The sequence below is a fragment of the Balaenoptera acutorostrata genome, chromosome 8, assembly GCF_949987535.1.
Source record: "Balaenoptera acutorostrata chromosome 8, mBalAcu1.1, whole genome shotgun sequence".
In the NCBI taxonomy this organism is placed as follows: Eukaryota; Metazoa; Chordata; class Mammalia; order Artiodactyla; family Balaenopteridae; genus Balaenoptera; species Balaenoptera acutorostrata.
The window spans coordinates 77,613,265-77,640,265 of record NC_080071.1 but is presented as its reverse complement, the minus strand read 5'-3'; positions in this window follow the sequence as shown (position 1 = coordinate 77,640,265).

The following is a 27,001-nucleotide window of genomic DNA, read 5'->3' as shown; positions in this document are numbered from 1 at the left end:
GGAGGAAAGATACTGTAGATAGATAAAGAGACTGGTGTTCATTTAAGATGAAAAACCATAATTCGAAAAGATATATGCACCCCAATGTTCATCGCAGCACTATTTACAGTAGCCAGGACATGGAAGAAACCTAAACGTCCATCGACAGAGTAATGGATAAAGAAGATGTGGTACATATATACAATGGAATATTACTCAGCCATAAAAAGGAATAATAATAGAATTATTCAAATGGAATAATGCCATTTGAAGCAACATGGGTGGACCTAGAGATTGTCATACTGAGTGAAGTAAGTCAGACAAAAACAAATATCATACACCACTTATATGTGGAATCTAAAAAAATGTTACAAATGAACTTATTTACAAAACAGAAATAAAGTCACAGATATAAAAAACAAATTTATGGTTATGGGGGGGAAGTGGGGAGGTATAAATTGGGAGATTGGGATTGACATAGGCACACTACTATTTGTAAAATAGATAATTAATAAGGACCTACTGTACAGCACAGGGAACTCTACTCAATACTCCATAATGACCTATATGGGAAAAGAATCTAAAAAAGAGTGGATATATGTATATGTACAACTGATTCACTTTGCTGTAGAGCAGAAACTAACACAATATTGTAAATCAACTATACTCCAGTAAAAATTTAAATAAATAAATAAATGAAAAAAATAAAAATATTTCCTGTTTCTAAAAAAAAAACTGAGCATAGTGAAGGAACTGGGTTTTTTTGGACATAGCTATTGGAGCATTTGCAGAGATGTCAATGTAGAGAAGGTACCAGCAAAAGAGCAATAAAGGCACTAGAAGAGGGTGTGGGCTACATGTTTCCTAGATGCCAGCGAGAGTGGCAACCTATCTCTGAAATTAAGCTGAGCTAAATATCAGCCATAATATATTACTTTGTCTCAGTACCATCATAGCCTCCTGGAACGCTGATTAGAGTGTTCAGATACCAGATACCTCCTGGTAATTGGACCACTGACTATAGTCAGAGTATTCCGTATAGGTGAATGAGAGTGATGGGGGAAAGAAAGGGAAAAGATTTATTTATTTAATAACTTTTTTGGTTTAATTATGTAAGTAAACAATATTTTTATGCATTACTGCACCTAGAACTAACTAATTATCATTAGCAGTGAGAGGTGCTCACATATAGATGGATATATATCCATCTATGTGTGTGTGCATGTACAATCATGTATATAAATACATATATGCACACACATATATAACATATTACAGAGTCTAAAAGGAATTGTATTAAGTAATGTATATTTGTTTTCAACAAACAAAATTTTTTGAATAATTTGTATATGTGAAGTACTTTTAAACTTACATTTAGTAAACATTAATAATTATGAGGACATAATTTTTAATATATTCCAACACATAAATACACTGTAATGTCTCTAGTCCTCTTTTGTTGCCCCATTTAGTAGGTTTTGTTATTTTTAATATTACAAAAGTCTTCAATGAGCACTGTTTTACAAAAAGGTTGCAAACTTGACCCCAATTTCCATGGGTTAAATTTCTAGAAGCAGAATAATTAGATGATGTGAGTTTTTAAATTGCCAAATCACCTTCTAAAAGTTTGTAAAATAATTTCTTTTCCATATTTCAGAGTTTCTCTTGCCCTTCAACTTTAAAAATATCTTTAAAAATATCATCTAGCCTCACTTGGGATTTGAAAAATCCGTATAATTTTCAATTTGTAGTCATCAGATTTCTAGTAAAACTAAGCATTCACATTTTTGTCATTTATATTTATTTTTAATTATCTATATCAATATTTCTTATGATATATAAGAGCCTTTTATATGGTAAGACCACAAACACTTTCTGATCATCTATGTTGCAAAAACTTTTCAATTTTTATATTGCATTTAAAGTTTCATTCACGTTATACATCTCTCCAAAATGTTTTATGTCTTTATTATTAGCTATCAATATTTTCTTTTTTTTTTAACATCTTTATTGGAGTATAATTGCTTTAAAATGGTGTGTTAGTTTCTGCTGTATAACAAAGTGAATCAGCTATACGTATACATATATCCCCATATCTCCTCCCTCTTGCGTCTCCCTCACACCCTCCCTATCCCACACCTTTAGGCAGTAACAAAGCACCGAACTGATTTCCCTGTGCTATGCAGCTGCTTCCCACTAGCTATCTATTTTACATTTGGTAGTGTATATATAAGTACATGCAACTCTCTCACTTCGTCCCAGCTTACACTTCTCCCTCCCCCTTTCCTTAAGTCAATTCTCTAGTCCGTCTCTTTATTCCTGTCCCTCCCCTATGTTCATCAGAACCATTTTCTTTCTTTTTTTTTAGATTCCATATGTATGTGCAGGCATATGGCATTTAATTTTCTCTTTCTGATTTATTTCTTTCTGTATGAGAGACTCTAGGTCCATCCACCTCACTACAAATAACTCAATTTCATTTCTATTTATGGCTGAGTAATATTACATTGTATATATGTGCCACATCTTCTTTATACATTCATCTGTCGATGGACACTTAGGTTGCTTCCATGTCCTGGATATTGTAAATAGTGCTGCAATAAACATTGTGGTACATGTCTCTTTTTCTTTTTTTTTAATTTTATTTTATTTATTTAGTTTTACAGCAGGTTCGTATTAGTCATCCATTTTATACACATCAGTGTATACATGTCAATCCCAATCTCCCAATTCATCACACCACCACCCCCACACACCACCGATTTCCCCGCTTGGTGTCCATACATTTGTTCTCTACATCTGTGTCTCAACTTCTGCCCTGCAAGCCAGTTCATCTGTACCATTTTTCTAGGTTCCACATATATGCGTTAATATACGATATTTGTTTTTCTCTTTCTGACTTACTTCACTCTGTATGACAGTCTCTAGGTCTATCCACGTCTCTACAAATGACCCAATTCGTTCCTTTTCATGGCTGAGTAATATTCCATTGTATATATGTACCACATCTTCTTTATCCATTCGTCTGTCAATGGGCATTTAGGTTGCTTCCATGACCTGGCTACTGTAAATACTGCTGCAATGAACATTGAGGTGTATGAGTCTTTATGAATTATGTTTTTTTCTGGGTATATGCCCAGTAGCCAGATTGCTGGGTCATATGGTAGTTCTATTTTTAGTTTTTTAAGGAACCTTCATACTGTTCTCCATAGTGGCTGTATCAATTTACATTCCCACCAACAGTGCAAGAGTGTTTCCTTTTCTCCACACCCTCTCCAGCATTTGATGTTTGTAGATTTTTTGATGATGTCCATTCTAACTGGTGTGAAGTGATACCTCATTGTAGTTTTGATTTGCATTTCTCTAATAATTAGTGATGTTGAGCAGATTTTCATGTGCTTCTTGGCCATCTATACGCCTTCTTTGGAGAAGTGTTTATTTAGGTCTTCTGCCCATTTTTGGATTGGGTTGTTTGTTTTTTTAATATTGAGCTGCATGAGCTGTTTATATATTTTGGAGATTAATCCTTTGTCTGCTGATTCATTTGCAATTATTTTCTCCCATTCTGAGGGTTGTCTTTTCATCTTGTTTATGGTTTCCTTTGCTGTACAAAAGCTTTTAAGTTTCATTCAGTCTCATTTGTTTATTTTTGTTTTTATTTCCATTACTCTAGGAGGTGGATCAAAAAAGATCTTGCTGTGATTTATGTCAAAGAGTGTTCTTCCTATGTTTTCCTCTAAGAGTTTTATAGTGTCCGGTCTTACATTTAGGTCTCTAATCCATTTTGAGTTTATTTCTGTGTATGGTGTTAGGGATTATTCTAATTTCATTCTTTTACATGTAGTTGTCCAGTTTTCCCAGCACCACTTATTGAAGAGACTGTCTTTTCTCCATTGTATATCCTTGCCTCCTTTGTCAGAGACTAGTTGACCATAGGTGTGTGGGTTTATCTCTGGGACTTCTATCCTCTTCCATTGATCTATATTTCTGTTTTTGTGCCAGTACCAAACTGTCTTGATTACTGTAGCTTTGTACTATTGTCTGAAGTCAGGGAGTCTGATTCCTCCAGCTCTACTTTTTTCCCTCAAGACTGCTTTGGCTATTCAGGGTCTTTTGTGTCTCCATACAAATTTTAAGATTTTTTTGTTCTAGTTCTGTAAAAAATGCCATTGGTAATTGGATAGGGATTGCATTGAATCTGTAGATTGCTTTGGGTAGTAGAGTCATTTTCACAATATTGATTCTTCCAATCCAAGAACATGGTATATCTCTCCATCTGTTGGTATCATCTTTAATTTCTTTCATCAGTGTCTTATAATTTTCTGCATAAAGGTCTTCTGTCTCCCTAGGTAGGTTTATTCTTAGGTATTTTATTCTTTTTGTTGCAATGGTAAATGGGAGTGTTTCCTTAATTTCTCTTTCAGATTCTTCATCATTAGTGAATAGGAATGCAAGAGATTTCTGTGCATTAATTTTGTATCCTGCAACTTTACCAACTTCATTGATTAGCTTTAGTAGTTTTTTGGTGGCATCTTTAGGATTCTCTACGTATAGTATATGTCATCTGCAAACAGTGACAGTTTTACTTCTTCTTTTCCAATTTGTATTCCTTTTATTTCTTTTTCTTCTCTGATTGCTGTGGCTAGGACTTCCAAAATTATGTTGAATAATAGTGGTGAGACTGGACATCCTTGTCTTGTTCCTGATCTTAGAAGAAATTCTTTCAGTTTTTCACCATTGAGAATGATGTTTGCTGTGTGTTTGTCATATATGGCCTTTATTATATTTAGGTAGGTTCCCTCTATGCCCACTTTCTGGAGAGTTTTTATCATAAATAGGTGTTGAATTTTGTCAAAAGCTTTTTCTGCATCTGTTGAGATGATCATATGGTTTTTCTTCTTTAATTTGTTAATATGGTGTATCACATTGATTGATTTGCATATATTGAAGAATCCTTGCATCCCTGGGATAAATCCCACTTGATCATGGTGTATGATCCTTTTAACGTGTTGTTGGATTCTGTTTGCTAGTATTTTGCTGAGGATTTTTGCATCTATATTCATGAGTGATATTGGTCTGTAATTTTCTTTTTTTGTAGTATCTTTGTCTGGTTTTGGTATCAGGGTGATGGTGGCCTCATAGAATGAGTTTGGGATTGTTCCTTCCTCTGCAATTTTTTGGAACAATTTGAGAAGGATGGATGTTAGCTCTCCTCTAAATGTTTCATAGAATTCACCTGTGAAGCCATCTGGTCCTGGACTTTTGTTTGTTGGAAGATTTTTTAATCACAGTTTCAATTTCATTACTTGTGATTGGTCTGTTCATGATTTCTATATCTTCCTTGTTCAGTCTTGGAAGGTTATACCTTTCTAGGAATTTGTCCATTTCTTCCAGGTTGTCCATTTTATTGGCATAGAGTTGCTTGTAGTAGTCTCTTAGGATGCTCTGTATTTCTGCAGTGTCTGTTGTAACTTCTCCTTTTTCATTTCTAATTTTACTGATTTGAGTCCGCTCCCTCTTTTTCTGATGAGTCTGGCTAATGGTTTATCAATTTTGTTTATCTTCTCAAAGAACCAGCTTTTAGTTTTATTGATCTTTGCTATTGTTTTCTTTGTTTCTATTTCATTTATTTCTGCTCTGATCTTTATGATTTCTTTCCTTCTGGTAACTTTAGGTTTTATTTGTTCTTCTTTCTCTAGTTCCTTTAGGTGCAATGTTAGATTGAGATTTTTCTTGTTTCTTGAGGTGAGCTTGAGTTGGTTTGGGAATAAACATCCTCATTCGTTTACTTACAATTGCGTACAGATTTGTGAATATAAAATGTTGCAACATGAAGTAGAACATTTCAGGGAAATGTGTGTTTTAAGAAGCCTGGTGATTTAGAACAGGAAAGTGTGGGGGCTGTGCTGGATTGCTGTCCTATAGACCATACATTGTCTCTCCAGAGCTGCCCAGATCCCTTTTGATTTTTGATGAAATGCTGTGTGTGTTGACCAAGATGCATCTGAAGGACAGTTCCAATACTACACAAGGTAGCTGGAGCATTAATAACATAATTAAGAATATAAGATCTTCTGCAAGTAGTTAATGCTGAAAATTCCAAGAGCAGAGAGAGTGGAAAGGAGAACATTGGGGAACTCAGCCACACTTTGGAAAAATGCCACCCATGAACAGACATATTTCTTTCTTGCAGCTCTACAAGAGCTCTCCTCCACCCCTACCCTGCTTCTCTTCTTCACCCCAGCTCTACTCTCCACTCTCCCTTTTAATGTCTAATTTATTTCCAAATCTTAGTGTGATGTGAGACACTATTTCAAAACTTGATGCTTCATGATATAGTGGGTGCACAGAGAAATATGTAAAATGACCAGAATTTTGCAAGGGAGAAAGGAGAGATTATGGGCCCAGAATAAACAGCTCTCAGCATGTCTCTTTGCCCTAATTCTGTCGACCAGCTACAACTCCTCAACATTCTTGTCTTTTCCAAACCCATCAGCTACATGATAGGGGGAAGTGGTGACGAGAAACACTGAGCAGTGTCAGAAGTCTTCTCTCTGTGTATGCCATTCAACCTCAGGCATACTTACCTGAAAAAATAAAAAAGAATGAATCAAATGATGACTTCAGCTTATGCAGTTTAGGACCCTACAGTAGTGACGTTAAAATGATAAAGAAAAGGTATGGTCTGTTTATGAAAGGATTGTCTATATGGTCGTAGAAGGACGCTGGCTTTATAAAAGTCATAGACATATTCTACATACACTACATTCGAGTGGAAGAATATCTGATGAATTTAGAGCTAGGTCTCTTTAGGGTCAAACTAGCAGTGACAGTCACATAAGGCACCAATGACTCCCTGGATGTCAGGTGGGATCAGATTGGCTACAACAGTCAGAATCCATGATGCATTTATTACTCAGCTCCCAAAGCCAAGACGTTGACCCAGGCAACATGTCTACAGAGAGTGTATGGCATTTTGATACCAGTCCTTTAAAATGAGGGATATTTTGACTCCCACACCCAGTTCATGTAAGGCTTAAAACAGCAACTGTTGTCCTTTTTTAAATCAAGTACAATGTATTGTACTTGTGTGGTTTGTTTTTAATCAAGTACAATGTATTGTACTATTTATCCTACCTCTGTGCCTGACCCCTATCCCTGATCCTTCAACCCTGGAATGAAGTTCAGGAAAGGAGTATATTTCACAGGGGGTAAGAATAAAGGAGACGGTAAAGATATAAGAGAGTGAAGAAAAGGTAGGCATCAGGACTGAGGTGAGTGTGAAGGGTGAGACTTAGGGGTAAAGTCAAGCTCAGGGATGTGGTTGAGATCAGGGGTCAGGTGGGGATCTGGACGGAAGACCCCAGGAATACCTACAGTTTCAGATGAGCCACATCCAAATGTCCTGCTCTGTTATCAGTCCTTGTGAATTTCATGATTTTGAATTTTTAATACATGTGCTGGCATCACTAATCCCGAGATTCACTTATGTAGACAAGCACAGGTCACTCTTTGCTAGTAAATTGGATGTCTAAATATCATCTAAAATGTCATAAAGAACAGGGAATATAGAAACAGCTACCATGTCATGGTTTTTGTTGCAGTTTTAAATTTTGCTTCTGAGCTGAGTACAAATGAAGTGCTAAATTCCACAGTCCCTTCATCCTTCTGCACAGACTCCCTCCCCCAAAGTTCAATTAAATCTTCCTCAAACATGATTATTACAAAAACCTAATTTATACGATCATTTGCACTACGTAGCACCTTCTTTCTAAGGACCTTTAATTCCTTTGTAAACTCCCTTCCTCCATTAGGAAATTATGAAATGTTATGTAAATTTACTCGGATTTATCACAGAATGTGGCTGCCAGAGCATATTATTTTCAACTTCTCTAGTGCTAAAGGGAAATAAATCATTCTAAATATACCAATGACATTTGACTAAAGAATAAAACTCATATTACCTAACAGACTATTTAAACTGTTGTCTCAAAAATTCTTACAGCCTGGTAACCTGAATGTCAAGTTTCAGACCATGGTGTAATTTTTTAACACAAAATAGAAACTTGTGAAAAAGTAGGGGTGTAACAGATTGGAATAAAACATTTAAAACATGTTCTTCTGTTAGTGGTTTTGACATTCTCTTCCCATTAATAACTTGTAGAAAGCTCTTAAAAATTCTCTTGTCAAGTCAATGTAAAGTTATTGAATATGATGAGATGACAAAAAGCATCATATTAAGGAGTAAGACTAGAGAGTTCACCAACTAAAAAATATAAAAATATAAGAAACAAGAAATTGGTGGGCTTCATATTTATATTTTAATTGTCTTCATTGTAATAGTAAACATAATATTTTAGGTAAAGTCATGTATTTTCCGTACATGACTGATTTAGCTGATTTTACACAAAAGGAAATAAAGCTACGGTATGTAATTTATTGGCCAAGAGGTAGTCTTTGCTCAGTAAACAGCAAACACTTTTGTGTGAATGCACTTTTGTGTTTACAAAGTGCTAAGAGTCTAGAGGATTTTGCCTCCCCTCATTTTCATTCATCCCACATAGCATATTTTTAGTCCAACAAGTGATTTCCTTTCACCATATAGAAGAATCATATGATAAGACCATCTTGATGGACCAACGCAAAAAGTAAATCTTTTGATTTGACTTTTCTCAGTTTTCACCAATTGAAGGCAGCTAAAGCAATCTCAAAGTTAAAGCTGAATCATTCTTAATGTGTATTAACCCAAGTCAACCCAAACAAGGAATGTGGCTTAACAGTTAGTTTGTATTTAAACGTTTTTTATAACAATAATGGCTACATATTTAAATATATCTTTGTAAGGATTCATGCTGTGTCGTAATAATTTCAGATGTCATTCTATAATATTTCACCTTGAGACCTGACTCATAGGCTAGAGAAATGATAGACTATGTGTGATATAATGGATTCTGTTTTCCTTTAATGGGCAGAGAGGGGGAATTTAATTGTTGGCCTTCTTAATTCTTCTAGTGTCAGGGTGCTCAATGGAGATTTATTCTCAGAATGGAAGGTAAAGAAGCATGTCTTGTCTTAGGAAATAGTAGTGGAGAAATAATAATAAGGCTGCTGCTTCTTTTTATCACCAATTAGTTGCAAAGCAGATGCTATGTGGTACATTTTCTTTTCCTACAATACTGGCAATGAAAAGTGTTTATGAAAAATATCCCTTTTATAGTTACAAAGGCCAATAGAACAGGTGCACTTGAGCCAAATTAAAAAATATAAAATAGAAGAAACTGCAATTCTCATAAGGAATACAATATTATCCAGGAGGACAGGAAATATGGCTGCTGTTAAGAAAAACTGAAACTTAACAGTTTCAAATTGTGTTCCAATATTAAAAAAACTATACACACACGTATATATTTAAATAAATATATGACATAGACAAGAGGTTAGAGTAACTTCACAGTGTAAAAGTAAAATCAAAATTACCCTCTTTTTTTATCTTAATGCACCTAATTTTTTTTCTCTACTTCTATGTTGTCTAACCCTTATTCCTACAATTTATAAAATTTAAACCTTGAGCTTGATTGCTTCTTATCATCTCCCTTTATGTAGGACTGAACCAAAATCTATGCTTAGAACAATGTGTCAGTTCTTGCACGTAAAACATCCCAGTTTCCAGTTACCCACAGCAATGATTTAATTTCTATCTGGATTTTTCCTACCACCTACTTTCTTCTGGGTTACCTCAAGTGGTCCCCAGCTTGAGGACCATAATTAGAATATAAACCTGAAATACAAAGTACACTTATATAGTGCATTCCAAACCCAGAGAAGAGCTCCTTAGACTAACATAACATTTAGAAGGACAAGAAGTGGGTGGTAATAGCATAGGGATTAGAGCCAAACAGAACTAGCCCTAGAACTTAAACACACAATGTACCTTACTGTGTGTAACTCTCTGTATAGTATTTGTGTCTCAGACTCAGAGTAAGATAAGAATCATAATATGTACTCATAGCATGGTCATGATAAGCAAATGAAATGATAAATATTAAAAATTTAGCTAGTGCTGGACAGCAAACAATAAAAGAAAGCCCTACAAATAAGCGTAATTTTTAATTTTTTTATTGTTTTACTAAAACAGAGTTTTTTCCTTGTTTTTATTTGTTTTGGCTAGTGAATAATTAAGTATTATTATTATGGTGGTTTTGGTCATTTTAGCATTTTACTGCAAGGGGATTTGAGATTCTTTGTGCACTTTGGTATTATCAATACACTGAAAAAATGAAATCATGTATTTAATAAATATAAATACTTTTTTCAAGTGCATACAGATGCAGTTTTAATCAATAAAATAAAAATCAATTTAAACATGTTAGATGAGTATCTAATAGTTATACTTTTAACATCCATTGCTGAGAAAATATCTTTTTTTAAATTTTATTTATTTATTTTTTTATACAGCAGGTTCTTATTAGTTATCCAGTTTATACATTTTAGTGTATATATGTCAATCCCAATCTCCCACTTCATCCCACCACCCCCCCCCCCACCACGCTGAGAAAATATCTAATGCTATAACACTGCTGTGAAGTCCACAACACTTCCTATTATTTAAAACAAAAAAAAAATCCCCCAAAGTGAAAAATTTGGAAATCACTGGTATAAAAAAGCTGACTCTGCTTGAATGTCACAAGAGCTTCGCTTCATCAAGTAAGCATTTGGCTCACAGACGTCAAATATGACGTCAAATAATGACATAGATGCCATTATTTCCTCATCCTGCATCCATGGCAGACATTAGTTTATCAACTTCCCTATTTAGTTTTCACTGAGTCTAGTTTGACTCAGTATCTTTCTTAAGAAAGTGCTTCAAGCAGCTACTAAAAGTCATGTGCAGCTGACATAAGAGATAAAACCTATCTTCTCAACCTGAGGTGTCTTTCCAAGATCTTACTAATTTATACAGCAATAATGATTCATTTAAAAGTTTAAATATTTTCTTAATTCTTTTATTATATACACCAAAACTCATGTTTAGCTATTCTCCAAATCACAGTTGATCCATCTATATTTTAAGAAGGTATTAAACATACTCCAATACACAATAAATAATGTTACATAGCACTTTTAAGAGATAATTAATAAAATGGAAATCTATATCTATAACTTCTGTCCTTAAAGAGGGTATTTATTATATAAATTATACAAAATTTCCTGTTTGCAATTTTTCATTATAAACAAAAATCATCTGCAAGAACTTTCAACTAATAAAAAATCCAAAATCAGATTGCCAATAAGATAAAATGTATAAATAATTTCTGTATGTCATAAATAACCAATTAGAAAATAAAATAGGGAAAATCAATTATTAGCCTCACATTAGACTAGGCCTGTATGAACTATAAAATTTTTTAAATATATTTTAATTTTTTTTTTTTATAGCTACTTTATTTATTTATTTTTGCCAGTGTTGGGTCTTCGGTTCGTGCGAGGGCTTTCTCTGGTTACGGCAAGTGGGGGCCACTCTTCATCGCGGTGCGGGGACCGCTCTTCATCGCGGTGCGCGGGCCTTTCACTATCGCGGCCCCTCCCGTTGCGGGGCACAGGCTCCAGAGGCGCAGGCTCAGTAGTTGTGGCTCACGGGCCCAGCCGCTCCGCGGCACGTGGGATCCCCCCAGACCAGGGCTCGAACCCGTGTCCCCTGCATTAGCAGGCAGATTCTCAACCACTGCGCCACCAGGGAAGCCCTTTTAAATATATTTTAAAGAAGATGTGAAGAATTAAAGAATTTGTCATATCCTCAAAGACAAAAAGTGGATATTATGAACAATATAATTCTTTTCAAATAATGTAAAAAATAAATAAAATTTCAAGTGAATTTAAAGGAGACTGATGGTAGATAGCAAGAGGGTAGCAGAGGTAACATAATAAAACTAGGCTCAAAATTTATATAAAAAGATAGGCAATTGCTATAAAATTGGGAAAGAAGAATAGAGGCCTTTTTTTTTTTTTAACCAGATATTTAAAAACTACAGTAATTAAAGCAATCTGTTACTATGGGAAAACTTGATCCACAGATCAATGAAATTGAATGGATAGCCCAGAAGACACACACTCACACACACACACACACACACACACACACTCACACACAACTGTGAATACGTAAATGTACAGCAAGCACATATTATTATATAATACCTATATATTAAATATGCATTTCATATGTATAATGATATTTATAGTTATAATTTATAGAGGTGTGCATATAGATACAAATAATTTTTTAAAGATACAAATAAGTTTTATGGTAAATATATAATAGCAAAATACCAAACATTCTTAAAAAATGATCTGCTTAATAGATGCTATGGGCATTAAGTTATATGAAAATAAAAACTCTGTTTAGAATTCTAACACCATTCTCGAAAGAGAATTCTAGATAAATGCAAATAATTAAACCATACAAATCTCACATATAAGTATGTATTTACTTCATTGAGATAAAGAAGTATTTGATAAATATAAAAGAAGTAAAATGAATTTCTGTAAACCAAAAGAGAAAAAATTTAATTACATGAAAAATGTCATAAACTTTAAAAAATGCAAACAATAAATGTTTATGTCTTTAATTTAGAAAGAGTCCATTACCAAGATCCTGATAGACAAATAATCAAAAAAAAAAATACAAAAAACAAAAAACCTAGCGTAGATAATTCAGAGGCAGATATATAAATAACTAAAAAGTATATGACAAACTTGCAGCTTATTAACTTAAAAGTCAGATACTAATTTTTTCCAATCATATTAGCAAAGATTTCAAAAATAGTGATTAATACTAACAAGTAGCCACTGACATTGATATTTTCCTATGATAGAGTGAAAGTATGAATTGGTGCTAACTCCTAGAAATCTATGTGTCAAAATATAGTTAAGAATCATAAATATTTAACAGTATACTCTGAGGTATGTATCTTTGAGCCAGTATTGCTACTATAGGGAATACATCTTAAAAGATGTGGACAATATTTATATATAAAAATGTTTACCATATCTTTATATATATGTAAAAATTCTAGAAATGTTCAGTTATAGAAAGAAATATTATATACTTGAAGGCTTTTTAATGCTATAAAGAACAGATTATGATGTAAAGTCAGTCCAAGAGAGGAGAATATAAAATTATATATATTTTACTAATGTGAAAATGGGATGTTATTTCTATACATTTGGTAAAGGAAAATGACCACAAGGAAATTTATAAAATAGAAGAGCAATCACTACTGTTAAGTGGAGTATTGATAGTTGTTTGTATGTTCTTCTTTATTTGTGTTTCTGTTTTCCAAACAGTAAAGTTTATTACACTCATGAAAAAGTATTGAAATAAATATAAAAATTTCAGAGAAACATTCATCTAGCAAACGAGATATGTTTCCTCATTTGAGGACCTAACAGTCTAAAGAGGAAACCAACGTCACGTTATGGGGAAATGAAAAGGCAGTCAAGGGTCTGCATTCCTTTGAGGGGTATGAGGGGGCACACTTCATAGAAGAGGCAAGACTTGACCTGAGTTCACTACATGGACCATGAGGAAAGGGAATTCTATGGAGTGGGATTACTCATTACTCATTACTCATTACAAGGGTACAGGGACACCAGCAGAAACATTAACTTTGGATGGAGGGCAGGTGAACTTTCCATTGAGAAAATGTTCAGAGAAGGAAATGGTGAGTAGGACTGCCAGAACCTTTATAGTTAGAGGTGGAAATGTGAGGGTGTTGGAACAGGCAGCTCTAGTTTCTCTCTTCTATGGAGAGTTGGCTGGTGGGTGGAACCAAAGGGAACTAGTGAGACTTGAGAAGGTTGTCATGCTTATTCTGAGAAATGGAGAAAAGCGCTTTGCCAGGAACCAGTGAAAGGGGTGCAGAGAAGCCCAGATTACTAGGTCTTCAAGGAGACACCTTCTTAGCAGCTGGGGTAGCGAGCTCTGCTGACTCACCATTGCTCTTCTACTTCTGTGATTTTAAGGGAACCAGTTGATCTTTCATCACACCTGGAAGGCATGCAATGCAATGTATATTTATTGAGCTGCTACCAAAAGGCTACATTGTATCAGGTGCCATATTTTCATATCAATTATCATTTTTTTAATTAATTTACAATGTTGTGTTAGTTTCTGGTGTACAGCAAAGTGATTCAGTTATACATATGCATATATGTGTATATATATTAATATATATGTATGGGTAGATATGTATTCTTTTTCAGATGCTTTTCCATAATGGTTTATTATAAGATATTGAATATAGTTCTTTGTGCTATACAGTAGGACCTTATTGTTTATCTGTTTTATATATAGTAGTTTGTATCAGCTAATCCTAAACTTCTAATTTATCCCTGCCCCACCTTTCCCCTTTGGTAACCATAAGTTTGTCTTCTATGTCTGTGAGTCTGTTTCAGTTTTGTAAATAAGTTCATTTGTATCATATTTCAGATTCCACATACAAGTGGCATCATATGATATTTGTCTGTCTCTGTCTGACTTACTTCACTTAGTACGATAATCTCTAGGTCCATCCATGTTGCTGCAAATGGCATTATTTCATCCTTCTTTTTTATATGGCTGAGTAGTATTCCATTGTGTGTGTGTGTGTGTGTGTGTGTGTATATCTCACAAATATTCAAGACTATCAACTGGTTTGAAGCCCTTGTTTAGAAAACATGTCTAGAACTACCCCACACTGTGTACAGTTCATATCTATAATGACCATGCTGAGGGCAAAATGCAAACAATGATTCAGAAGTCAACCTCTTATTCTCAAGCAAAGAAAGTAGGCTGTGTTCTTTTCAAATTGTTATCACTTTCCTATTCTGAGTCAAAAGCATATTCACAAAGAAATCCATGATGAATTAGCTACGACAGTGGGCAGGTGGGCAGTGCCACACAATTTAGCTGTTAATTCTCATTTCAATTGTATTAATCTTGCCCTTCCAATTGGCAAACAGTTAATGTCATACCTGGAACATATTTCATATTCCTTTCCTATCTCTCAAAGCACTTGAAACAGTGCCAATTCTTTGGGAATCATCGCATTTCTCTCTCTCCACTTCCTTAAACTCAGACTCATTGGAGAGGGAAATGGAATTAGTCACTGTTTTAAATAAGCCTTGTTGCTCCTCTCCTCCATTAGGGTGGAAAACTATGCATTTCATTATGCTTGGAGAAGAATAGAGGCACTTTCCACAGTGCAACATACTGAGGATCATGAAGATGACTTCCTCTTCTTAAGCTATCGGTGCTGATAAAAAAAAAAAAAAAGCTACCCTTCACTGGAAAGAGCCCTTCTCCATTGTGTAAACAAATTCCTGCTATTGGTTAAACACCCCAGGCAACCTTGTGCCTCTATTCCCAAGCAAGTGCTATTTACATACAGCTGAAATTTGAAACTACCTTCAAGAGGTAACAATATCACCTCCTCTCAGAGCTCGCATAACACTTTGCATATAAAGTCCTTTATTATTTCAAATCTCATAGAGATCAGCTTAATGAACATCTTATCAACACACACCGCACATGTGACTGCAAAGTGAAGCGGTTCAGAGATTGGCTCAACGGTCAGAAACCAGGAGTCATTCCTGACTCCATCACTTACCAATATTTTTAAAAACCTGCACTTCCTAGAAATGTCATCAACATTTTTCCTATTGTTGGACCCATTGCAGGGGCAATCTACTGTTGGTTTCATAATGAAACTCCCATATCCAGAAAAAAATATTCTCCCATACATACGTTTTTCCAAAATCTTTATGAACTTGAATGTTTTTCCTAACATTTCTTTTCTCTGTTTCATTTCAAGAACAACAACAAAAATGAAAAACAGCAACATCTCAATGACTGGGTTGTGTCAAGGGTACACAGGAGCCCACTTAAAGAGCTCCCAGTGGACAAAGCTAGAACAATTTGAGCAACGAAATAAGGTAGTATTTGATTATAACCCAAGTATAAGTAAGTATTCGTGAGTCTGTACTGATATAAATTACTGAATAAACAACTGGGAAAGACTAGACAAAATCTTCAATGGAGAAGAATTACAAATTATGTAGGCACTCTGCCCCATGGGCTGGACATAGTGACATCCTTCCAAAGAGGACAGTGTGGAAAGAAAGGGAAAGAAAGCGACTTTAAAGTGGAGAAACCTGACACACCTGAGCCAGGTGATCAAGATCTACATCAGTAGTGATAACTCATTTTGGTAGTCTAGTACATACCTTTGATCTGATGTGATGAGAATGACACTGAAGCTCTGCGGTCTTCCTTCCAAAAACCCGTAAGAACAGCCTAACCATGAGAAAAGCATCAGACAAAAGCAACTGAGGGGCAGTCTTCAAAATATCTGACAAGTACCCCTCAAAACTGCCAAGGTCACCTAAAACAAGGGAAATTTGAGAAACTGTCACTGCCAAGAAAAGCCTAAGAAAACATGATGGCTAAAGGAATATGGTGTCCTCTGTGGGATCCCGGAACAGAAAAAGGACATTAGGTTAAGGAAGTCTACATAAAGTACAAACTCTAATTAATAACGTTGTATACATATTGGTTCATTGTGACAAACTTACCATACTGATGTAATATGTTAATAATAGGGGAAAGTGGGTATGAGATATATGAACTCTACAATTTTTGCAACTTTTCTGTAAATCTAATCTATTCTAAAATCAAATTTTGTTTGTTTTCTTTTTTTTAACATCTTTATTGGAGTATAATGGCTTCACAATGGTGTGTTAGTTTCTGCTTTATAACAAAGTGAATCAGCTATACATGTACATATATCCCTATATCTCCTCCCTCTTGCATGTCTCTCCCACCCTCCCTATCCCACTCCTCTAGGTGGACACAAAGCACCGAGCTGATCTCCCTGTGCTATGCGGCTGCTTCCCACTAGCTATCTATTTCACATTTGGTAGTATATATAAGTCTATGCCACTCTCTTACTTCGTCCCAGCTTACCCTTCCCCCTCCCCATGTCCTCAAGTTTGTCATACAGAGTGAAGTAAGTCAGAAAGAGGAAAACAAATACTGTATGTTAACACATATATATGGAATCTAAAAGAAGAAAAAAAAAGGTTATGAAGAACCTAGGGGCAGGGCAGGAATAAAGACTTAAAGTTTTTATTTAAAAAATTAAAAAGGACTTTAGTTTTGGAAATTACATTAAAATTATCTAAATAACTAAACTTGCTTTTTGTCAAATTTCCAACCCTGGCAGTTTCATTAAAATTTCTCATGAATGGGTATATGGACTTACATAGGGAGAGAATCAATCCTAGTTTTTATCTTTTGACTTGACATCAGGTTTGCTGAGATTTCAACCAGTGAGTTGAATATATGTTCAAAAAAAAAAAAACCAAAATGACCAGATATTTTTGTATATTCTGAGCCTCAGACAACATGGTCTGGAGTATGACCTGAGTCTATAGGTTTAATGCCTCCAGTAAGAGTTAGCCTTCAGAGCACTAGTCATAAATATATATGACTGCACAGTAAACACAGTATTTTATAAACCTGGTCTAACTACAAATCTAAAATACACCATAAGATTGCAAGTATGAATGTAGCTTGACTACAGTCTCTAAGGCGCGAAAGAGAGGAAAGACACTAAAAACTATGGAATAATGAGACACATTGAGATTACATTCTTGGCTAATAACTTTTCCTTTTGCCTGATACTTTCTCTCCTGGTGTTCGAAGGGCATAGGGAATGAAATTTAATTGAATACAAGGAATTCCTAATGTGATTTAAATTCTCAATAGAGGAGTGAGTATATCAGAAAAATTGTACTAATTTTTTTTTTAAATATTTATTTATATATTTGGTTGCACCAGGTCTTAGTTGTGGCAGGTGGGCTCCTTAGTTGTGGCATGTGGGCTCCTTAGTTGTGGCATGCGAACTCTTAGTTGCCGCATGCATGTGGGACCTAGTTCCCTGACCAGGGATTGAACCCAGGCCCCCTGCATAGGGAGCGCGGAGACTTATCCACTGCGCCACCAGGGAAGTCCACTAATTTTTTATGTTACTAAACATAAGAAAAAAGTAAACCCCAAGTATACCATGTACAAGTCTTTTATATTCTTAGAGAGCTACAATACATAACTGAAATCCACATGATGGGGAAGGGATTTCCTCTGCTCCTTTTGGGCCAGCCTCCAGTGGACAAACTAAGACAGAGATTATAAACCAGTTCATTTGTCATTTATACAATAGGATACTGTATTTTCTTTCATGAAATAGGGGGATGGGTGCAGTTTAATTTATGAATATATTTTAAAATTTTCTCTTTGAGTAGAGGTGAAAATTAACATGAGATTTCTGTGTTCCTCAAACGAATTAAATATGGAAGTTCTCTGAGAAATTTTGAACATAGAAAGTCCTCTCAGTTAATTCTAGTTTAAAATTACATTTTTTATTCCATTATCTGGAAAAAATATAACTTCATAAAAAAGGATACTGAATTATCTAGATAATTTGGCACAAAACATTTTGAGATAGAAAGTATCCATAAATAGAAATCCTATTTAAATTTCAGTTACTGGGAGTCCTAGCAGTCTGAAGCATGTCTCCTTCCAGAAGCAAGTGATGGTCCCCTAGAAAGAAGAATATTCAAGGAATATAATGGTGTTTTCATACATGCTTGAGCTTTGCCCACTGATTCCTTGGCAATAGCATCTGATCATAGACTTCACGCTTCATAGTTAAAAAACAGAGCACTTTAACTCTCTCCCACTCTTTTTATTGTCTGACTCCGCTTCAATTTTCAGGTCTGTACTTAAAATCAATTGCTACAGGAAGCCTTTTTTGAACCTCTAAACTATGGAGATTTACCCCTTAACTGCCTGCTCCAAGGTGTACAGTATTTCCTTTTGAAATTCAGAAATTTCATGTTCCATGTTTGTCTGACTAAAACTATAAATTGTTATAATTCTGCTACTTGCCATGATGATGTAACTGATACCAGACTAGCCTTCTCACCAAAAACAATCATAAAATTGGACAAATTCTGAAGCAGCTGTTTCCATGTATTAGACAACAGGCAACATAGGATTGTGATCTTTCAGAAAAAGAAAAAAAACACAAGGTTAGTACCATATTTGTTTGCCCCGGCTCTCTTCCTGGAAATACATTCCAAACTGCTGCACCCAGAGGTGGACGCCAGCAGAGCTGAGACAGCTGGGACTGTGGTACAGTGTTGCTGAAGGGGATGGAAGTGGCGGAGCATGGTGCCAGAGGGGAAAGAGCTAAGGAAACGGTCTGACCCAGGGTCTGCATGCGAGTTTCCCGTGGGTTCTTGGCTGAGAGGTGGGCTGTGCCTACCTAGATAGGGAATAAATCCGCAAGGCCAAATAGAGAGCGTTTACTGTAGGACTGAGAGCTCCGACAGAGATGCAAAAGTGTGCGTAGGACTGGAAGACAGTGAAGGTCTGGCCCAACAAATGTATTCTTTGATTAGGAGACTCAATATTGTTGAGTTAAGATACCAATTCTCATCAAATTGATCTGCAGATTTAATGCAATCTCAATCAAAACCCCAGCAGGAATTTGTATTGAATTTGGCAAGTAAATTATTAAACTTACATGGAAATACAATGGATGTAGAAAAGTCCAAATAGTCTGGGAAAAGATAGGGGGAAAATGGAAGACTTATACTACCCTATTTCAAGATTTACCATAAAGTTACAATGACAGTTGGTTTTGGCATGTGGATAGACCAATAGATCATTGGAGAACAGAGTCCAGGAATAAATTCATAAATACAAAGTCAACTGATTTTCAACAAGGTTTCAGGGCAGTTTAATGTGCAAAATATTTTTTCATCAAATAATAGTGGAATGACTAGATAAATGAATGGACAAGTGTGAATACTGATCTCTACCTCACAGCAAACAAAATTTTTTCAAGGTGTATCACAGACCTAAATGTAAAAGTTAATATCTGTCTTTACAATCTTTTTTTTTTTTTTTTTTTTTTTAAATCAAGGTTGGGAACCATGGTTTTTAAACTTTGGGTTTATTTATTTATTTATTTATTTTTGGCTGTGTTGGGTCTTTGTTTCTGTGCGAGGCCTTTCTCTAGTTGTGGCAAGCGGGGGCTGCTCTTCATCGCGGTGCGCGGGCCTCTCACTATCGCAGCCTCTCTTGTTGCAGAGCACAGGCTCCAGACGCGCAGGCTCAGTAGTTGTGGCTTGCGGGCCTAGTTGCTCTGCGGCATGTGGGATCTTCCCAGACCAGGGCTCGAACCCGTGTCCCCTGCATTGGCAGGCAGATTCTCAACCACTGCGCCACCAGGGAAGCCCTGTCTTTACAATCTTATATTAAGAAAATAATTTTAGGGGAAGACAGAAAAATTACTAACTATAAAAAATTAAAGATTATAAACCAGACTTTGCCAAAATTAAATAATTATCCTCATCAAAGAAATAACAGCAGTATTAAGAAAATGTAAAAGACAATCCCCATACTGAGAGAACTATTTGCAATACACATATCTAACAAAGGACTTACATTCAGAATATATTTTATAAACTCCTAAAACTCAGTATTAATGCAACAAACCAATTTTAAAAGTCATAAATAAGTCTTGAACCAAAGTGTCACAAAAGAAGATATAGAAATGGCTAATAAGCACAGGAAATGGAAAATGTAAGTTAAAACCACAACACAAGGAGATGCCACTTCACTTACAGCATGAATGTTGTGAGGGTATGGAGCAACTAGAAAAATGAAACGTTTCTAGTTGAAATGTAAAATGCTACAACCACCTTGGAAAACTATTTAGAAATTTCCTTTAAAGTTAAACATACTCCCACCATACAATCCAGCCATTCTCCCCTAGATATTTAGCCAAGGGAAATATACATATATATCCACAAAAAGTCCTTTATAGAATGTTTACAGCAGCATTATTAATGATAGCTAAAACAGAAAATAACTTAAATATTCAAAAACAGAGACCACAAATGTGACATATTCACACAATGGAGTATCATCTGAGTAATGAAAAACGATGGACTACTGATACATAAAATTATATTGATGAATCTTGAGATCATTACACTAAATGAAAGCAAAAGATACCAGACTGAAAAGAATTATAGGAGTCCACCTCTATGAAGTTCTAAGACAGCCCAATCTAATCTATGTTACTCAAAATTAGGACAGTGGTTGCCCGTGAGGGATGGTAGATTGATTGGAAGGAGACATGCAGAAACTTTGTGTGATGATAGAAATGATTTGTACCCTGACTGGGTTCTTGTTTATACTGGTGAACACATTTGTCAATATTCATGCAATATTCTGGGCATTTTACTATATGTAAATTTTAACTTAGTTTAAAAGTAAAACTATACACATCTTGTGGTCAGAGATATTGGCTACCTTACTTTTCCTCTGAAATTCCTAGAGTGATTACAGTACTGGGTATATATTAAGTACTCAATACATACATGTTGAGTGTAATTTGTTTAAAAAGGAAAGCAAAGCCTTATCCTTACCAGTGCATTGGATTTTGTAGAGAGATCTGATGATTCCACCTCTTTAGGGTTTATTTAGATGACCCACACTTCTTGGTACTTTTGGTTCCCAAGATTCTCTTAGCTCTAGACATACCACATGAGGACGAAATTCAAAACGGACATGTAGAAGTGGTTTAACTTTCAAATTAACACAACCTTCATTAAATGGCACATAAAATTTCATCACTGATGGCATTTATCTTGATTACTGACAGAGTAAATGGGATTCTTGAGGAATAATTAAACTGATAGAAAATGTTCTGATTGGTCAAGGGGTCAACAGTTGTAATTAATGGAAAATTACTATAGTTTATAAAATGACGTATTCCAGAATCAAAAGTGATCATCCTACTTATTTTGATGAGGTTTTAAATGAAAGCCTAAGCAACCAGTAATGATGAGACACTTTTATATAAATCATATGTACATATGTATATCTAAAAGAACTATTTAAAATTTGGTCCAGTTTACATTAGTTGAATTTTTGAGACGCTTGATCTTCAAATATTACATTTTTTTTATTAAGGAAGTGATTATAGTCTTGATGGAGTTTATTGTAAAAAAAAATCTAACAGAATATTTCATCAGTACTGATGGCCTGAACTAAATGTCAGATTTTTATTAGTTTGAATATTGATGGCATGTCCTTATAAATTGTTTATCATGGAGATCAAGAATACCTTGATTATTTATGCTAATTTTAATTTTATTTTTCATGGGACCTTTACACACCCATTATGTCATAACCTTATGCATTCAATAAGAAAACTATAAAAATATCAATCTTATTTATGGAGAAACTGAGACACAAAGGTTATCTGAGCTATCTAAAGCTATAGAACTACTTAATGACCAAAAGCAGGAATAGGGCATGAATTTTTATGTGCCCAGTCTTTTCCCCCAGATCATGCTATTTAGTGCTTCTAGGGTAACATAACCACATGCCAATAGTAATTTCTGTAATATCAATGGCTCCATAACTGAGATGAAAGTCATTTTGGTTGAACATGTTCTTTGTTTTCTTTCAATTCAAGATGACTTTAATGATCATGTCATTTTCCCAACATTTTTGTTGAGGGTTATTACATTTAATTTTCTTCTTCAGCGTCATATTTATCTCAGGAATAAGAAAGACATCAAAGGTACACTATGACCCAGCTCCTACCTAAACCTCTAGTCTGGTTTCTCACCATTCTTTGTCCAATACTATCACCCATCAAGCAAAGAGCTATCGCTTGTAATTCTTGGTACAAGCCCCATGTTTGTAGTCAATCTGTGTGAATGCTGATTTTTCCTACGTCTAGGATTCACCCCTTTACTCTACCCACCTGTCTTCTGTCTTCACATGACTATCTCCTGCTCTACCTATGAGGGCACAGACTATTAAAAAAGACTATAATAACTATGAAATATATATATTTCACACAAACATGATAAACAAATGTAAGGAATATTTAACAAAACCACAGTGGTAATAGGAGCTATTGATATGCATTCCCATATGAATGGTGAATCACATACAAAAAGAATAATAGGATATTTGAGTATATATTAAATAAAATTGAATAAATGCCTATCAGCAGCTCATTATGTAAGGAAAATTAAAAGTAGGAAAAAGGAAAATAAAAGTGCTTCATGGTGGGAATCCAGTTTCTCGGTAAAGGAGTATATTAAGTTTGATTGGGGCGGGCTGTTGTAGTCATTAGTGCTGGTTACCAACCACCTTCACTTTCTTCCTTCTGGAACATAGTTGTATTGTACTACCTTCCCTCTTGAAGTCAGGTGACCCTTTGGCCAATGAAATACATTTCACTTCTGGCTGGACACTTGAAGAAACAGTACCTGTTTCTTCTTGTTCTCTTTTCCTGCCTTGATCTTCTATTTCTAACCTGGAAATAGAATCACACTAGACTTGTACCCCTGTGTGGCCTGTGATACAAGAAAATCAAACCTTTGTTACATCACTGAGATTTGAGGGTGTATTTTTTTCCATGGATTATCCTGACCAGGGTATAAACACTTTTGTAGTCATGGAAATGAAGCTAAGAGGAAGATGGTAGAAAATACAATATAAATTTATTGGAAAACAAGTAAAGTGGTTTCATTTTCCTCTCTTAAGTTTGTTTCTAGCATCTTTATAACCTGTGTTCACATATATCAGTGGCTCAGTGAAATGGAACAAGGTGATGCTTTGACAATCTAGAGCATTCTTTTCATTTTTAGGAGAAAGCATGTTTGAAAACTCTTTTATGAATGTACCTCTTCTTATAAGGGAGACTTACTGGGTGAGAGAGTGGATGTCTGTGGTCTCTTCGATTCTCCTCTGTCACTTCCCAGAATGGCTCCCAGAATGGAATAGAATGTATGTGGTATGGAAAAGAGACCTGCAGAAATTTGGTCAGCTTCAACGTTATGTTTGTGAGGGAGCGTGTGCAAATTCCTCCACAGCATTGCTTGCCTTGTCTTTTCTTTTCCTTTTCTTTTTCTCCTTTTTATCTTTTCACTATCCTATCTCCTTTCTAGCTGTCTAAAGAAAATGAAAAGGAGAGATAAGATTTCTTCAATAAAGGAAACCACTGGACTCAGCTCCAAACACACACCTGTTTCAACGGCAGTTTTGTAAAGCTACAGAGAGGAAAAACGAAACCTTCAAAACTCCTCCTTTTCTTGTCCTGGACTAGGTAGAAATGTTCTGACTCATCCTGTGGCTGTAGGCATTATTATTCTCTTTTCAGACCATGACTTCTAGATGATGAGGAGAGGATTCATATGACAATGTCTAGAGGGAAGTGTATTGAAAGTTTTCACACTCTCCAGGTACTTGGAAGGTCACAGAGAAAAGTTTTTCTAACCTGTGGGTTCTGTACATAAATCTAGAAGTTTGCCCCCATCACTTATTGTACACTGACTTCTACTGTTGGAGAACTGGTTTCCAAAGTTAGTGTGTATAAATATTACCTGAGTAGTTTATGAAAAATGTTCTGGCCTCCCTCTAGGAAATTCATTTTTAGGTTTGAAATGAGTCCTAGTAATTAACAATTTAACCAGTACCACTCTCTTTCCCAGAGAGACTCTGAGATCTGAAAATACCTCATTTGAAAAATTCTAGGTTAGAGAATTGGATTTATTGTTTTACATATAAATTATTTTCATTATGCTTTATCATAAAGCTTGGCTTGTTCCCAGAGGAAATATATAGACATGAAACGAACAACATGTGTTCTCAACTGTTTTAATTAAAAGAGTGCCATGCAAATTTCAGTGCTATTAACAAGACCAAACTGGATTTGCTTTTCTGGATAATTTAATATGTTAAAACTTCAGTACTTTTCTTCTATGTCTTAACTCTATAAATTCTGCATCATTTTCATTTTATAGGTACTGCAATGTATAGTGAATTCCTTTACAGAAAGAATGACTTAATGTTTCAGTTTTAGGGTTTTTTTAAATTTTAGCACCAAGCATAAAAACTAGAATAAAATTGGTGCAAAATAAAAATGTGACATATTAAACTAAATTGACATCAACCTTTTACATAAAGGAAAGTATTTTACTTTATGATGATAGATACCTCTATATGACAGAAACATTTCTAAGCATGATATATTTCAAGGACTGAGCACCCTCTCCTAATACACTTATTTTTTGAATGGTACGTATGAAACTCATTAAGGTGAAGTGAAATACCAAAGATTGGTTACTTTGTTTTTGCAATTACAGTCATTTTCAGACAGGCACTGCTGCTCCTGTTCCAAGAACTATGACTAAGGTACGTCTGTCTGAATGATACTATTCAATGGGAGTACCAGTAATCTCTATGATGTCCTCCTAAGTTTCCTAATATCATTTTTTAATTTATTTGTTCTCTCATTCAACATGAATTTTGTATCTATTGTATGTAAAAGATAAAAAGATGAAAAACAGAGCTCAAATATAAATTTCCCCCTAGGGCTGATAGGATATAAACAAAAATATTCATAACACAAAACAGTAGAGTTCTCACTTTCAAGGTGGCCTCCAATGCTCTCCACCTCCTGGTTTTCATACCCTTCTGTAGTGCTATCCCATACTGAATAGTGGCTGTAGGTGTTACCAATGAGATACGGAGGAAGTAACAGCAAGTGACTTCTGAGGCTTAGTCATAAAGGGCACTGCAGTTCTGCCTTGCTCTTGGACCACTTGTTCTGGAGGAAGCCAGTTGCATGTTGTGAAGACATTCAAGCAGCCCTATATAAAGGTCATGTAGAGAGAAACTGAGGCACCTGCCAATAGTCAGCACGGACCTGACAGCCATATGAGGGAGTCCGTGTGGAAACCAATCCTGCAAGTCCAGTCAAGCCCACTTCTTGATGGCAACTCCATGAGAAACCCCAGGAAAGAACCCCCTTAAGCCATTCCTGAATTCTTGACCCATAGAAACTGTGAGATGATAAATGTTTTGTGTCATTTTAAATCAGTAAGTTTTGAGATAATGTTTTGTAGCAACAGATAACTAAAGGATAAGCACAAACTCTACCAAGAAAAATTCAAAATGTCATGGAGGTTATGAGGAAATGTTTCCTGGAGGAGATAGCATTGGAGTGAGAAATCTTGAGAAACAATAGAATTTAGAAATGCAGAAATGAGAAAGAAGGCTGTTCTAGGTAGAGGGAACAATACATTCAAAGTACAAAAGACAATGATAAGGAAAGAGGATTAGGCAAACATCAAGTAGTCTTGTTTGATGACAACATTAGTCCCTCCTTTTGTCTCAAGTTTGTGGACTTCGCAGGATAGAGTCTAGATGTAAGACTATGTCTTATTTGGAGCCAAGAGAGTGTTGAACACATGCCATTGAGCATAAAACTGAGCAGAGTAAGGTTGGTAAGTTGGAAAAGGTAGAACAAAATAGGTTCATCAAAGCAAGAAATAAGCCAAGACTTGGAAGAGCCCAGGGACAAGGGAGCAAGGAATGCAGAAGAGGGTGTTACTTATGGATGAGTTTCTCCATAAGCCTACATCTGACTTGACATCCATGCAGACTAATCGCATTGAAAGCATCTAGAGAGATTATGAATATAGACACAAAAATCACAATCCAGCAATGGATATAAAACAAATAAGCTTTATTTGAGGAATATGAGGGGTAGCTTAACAATGGAAAATTTGTGAATACAATTCACTGTAGTGTAGGATAGAAGGAAAAATATAATTATATTAATTGCTACGGAAAAAAAATCTTCTGCATTTTGAAAAAATTCAACACGCATTTATGTTAAGAACTCTTAGAAAACCAGAAATAGAAAGAAATTTCCTTAACCTGAAGAAGAGTAGCTTCTATGCAAACTCTAGAAAAGATAATATTGAAGAAATATTAGAATTGCTTACGAATAAGATAAGTGTATCAGGCCAGGCAATGCTCACAGCTGTTAACAGATAAATCCCAGATTATCAGAATTTTAACATAGTGAAAGTTTATTCT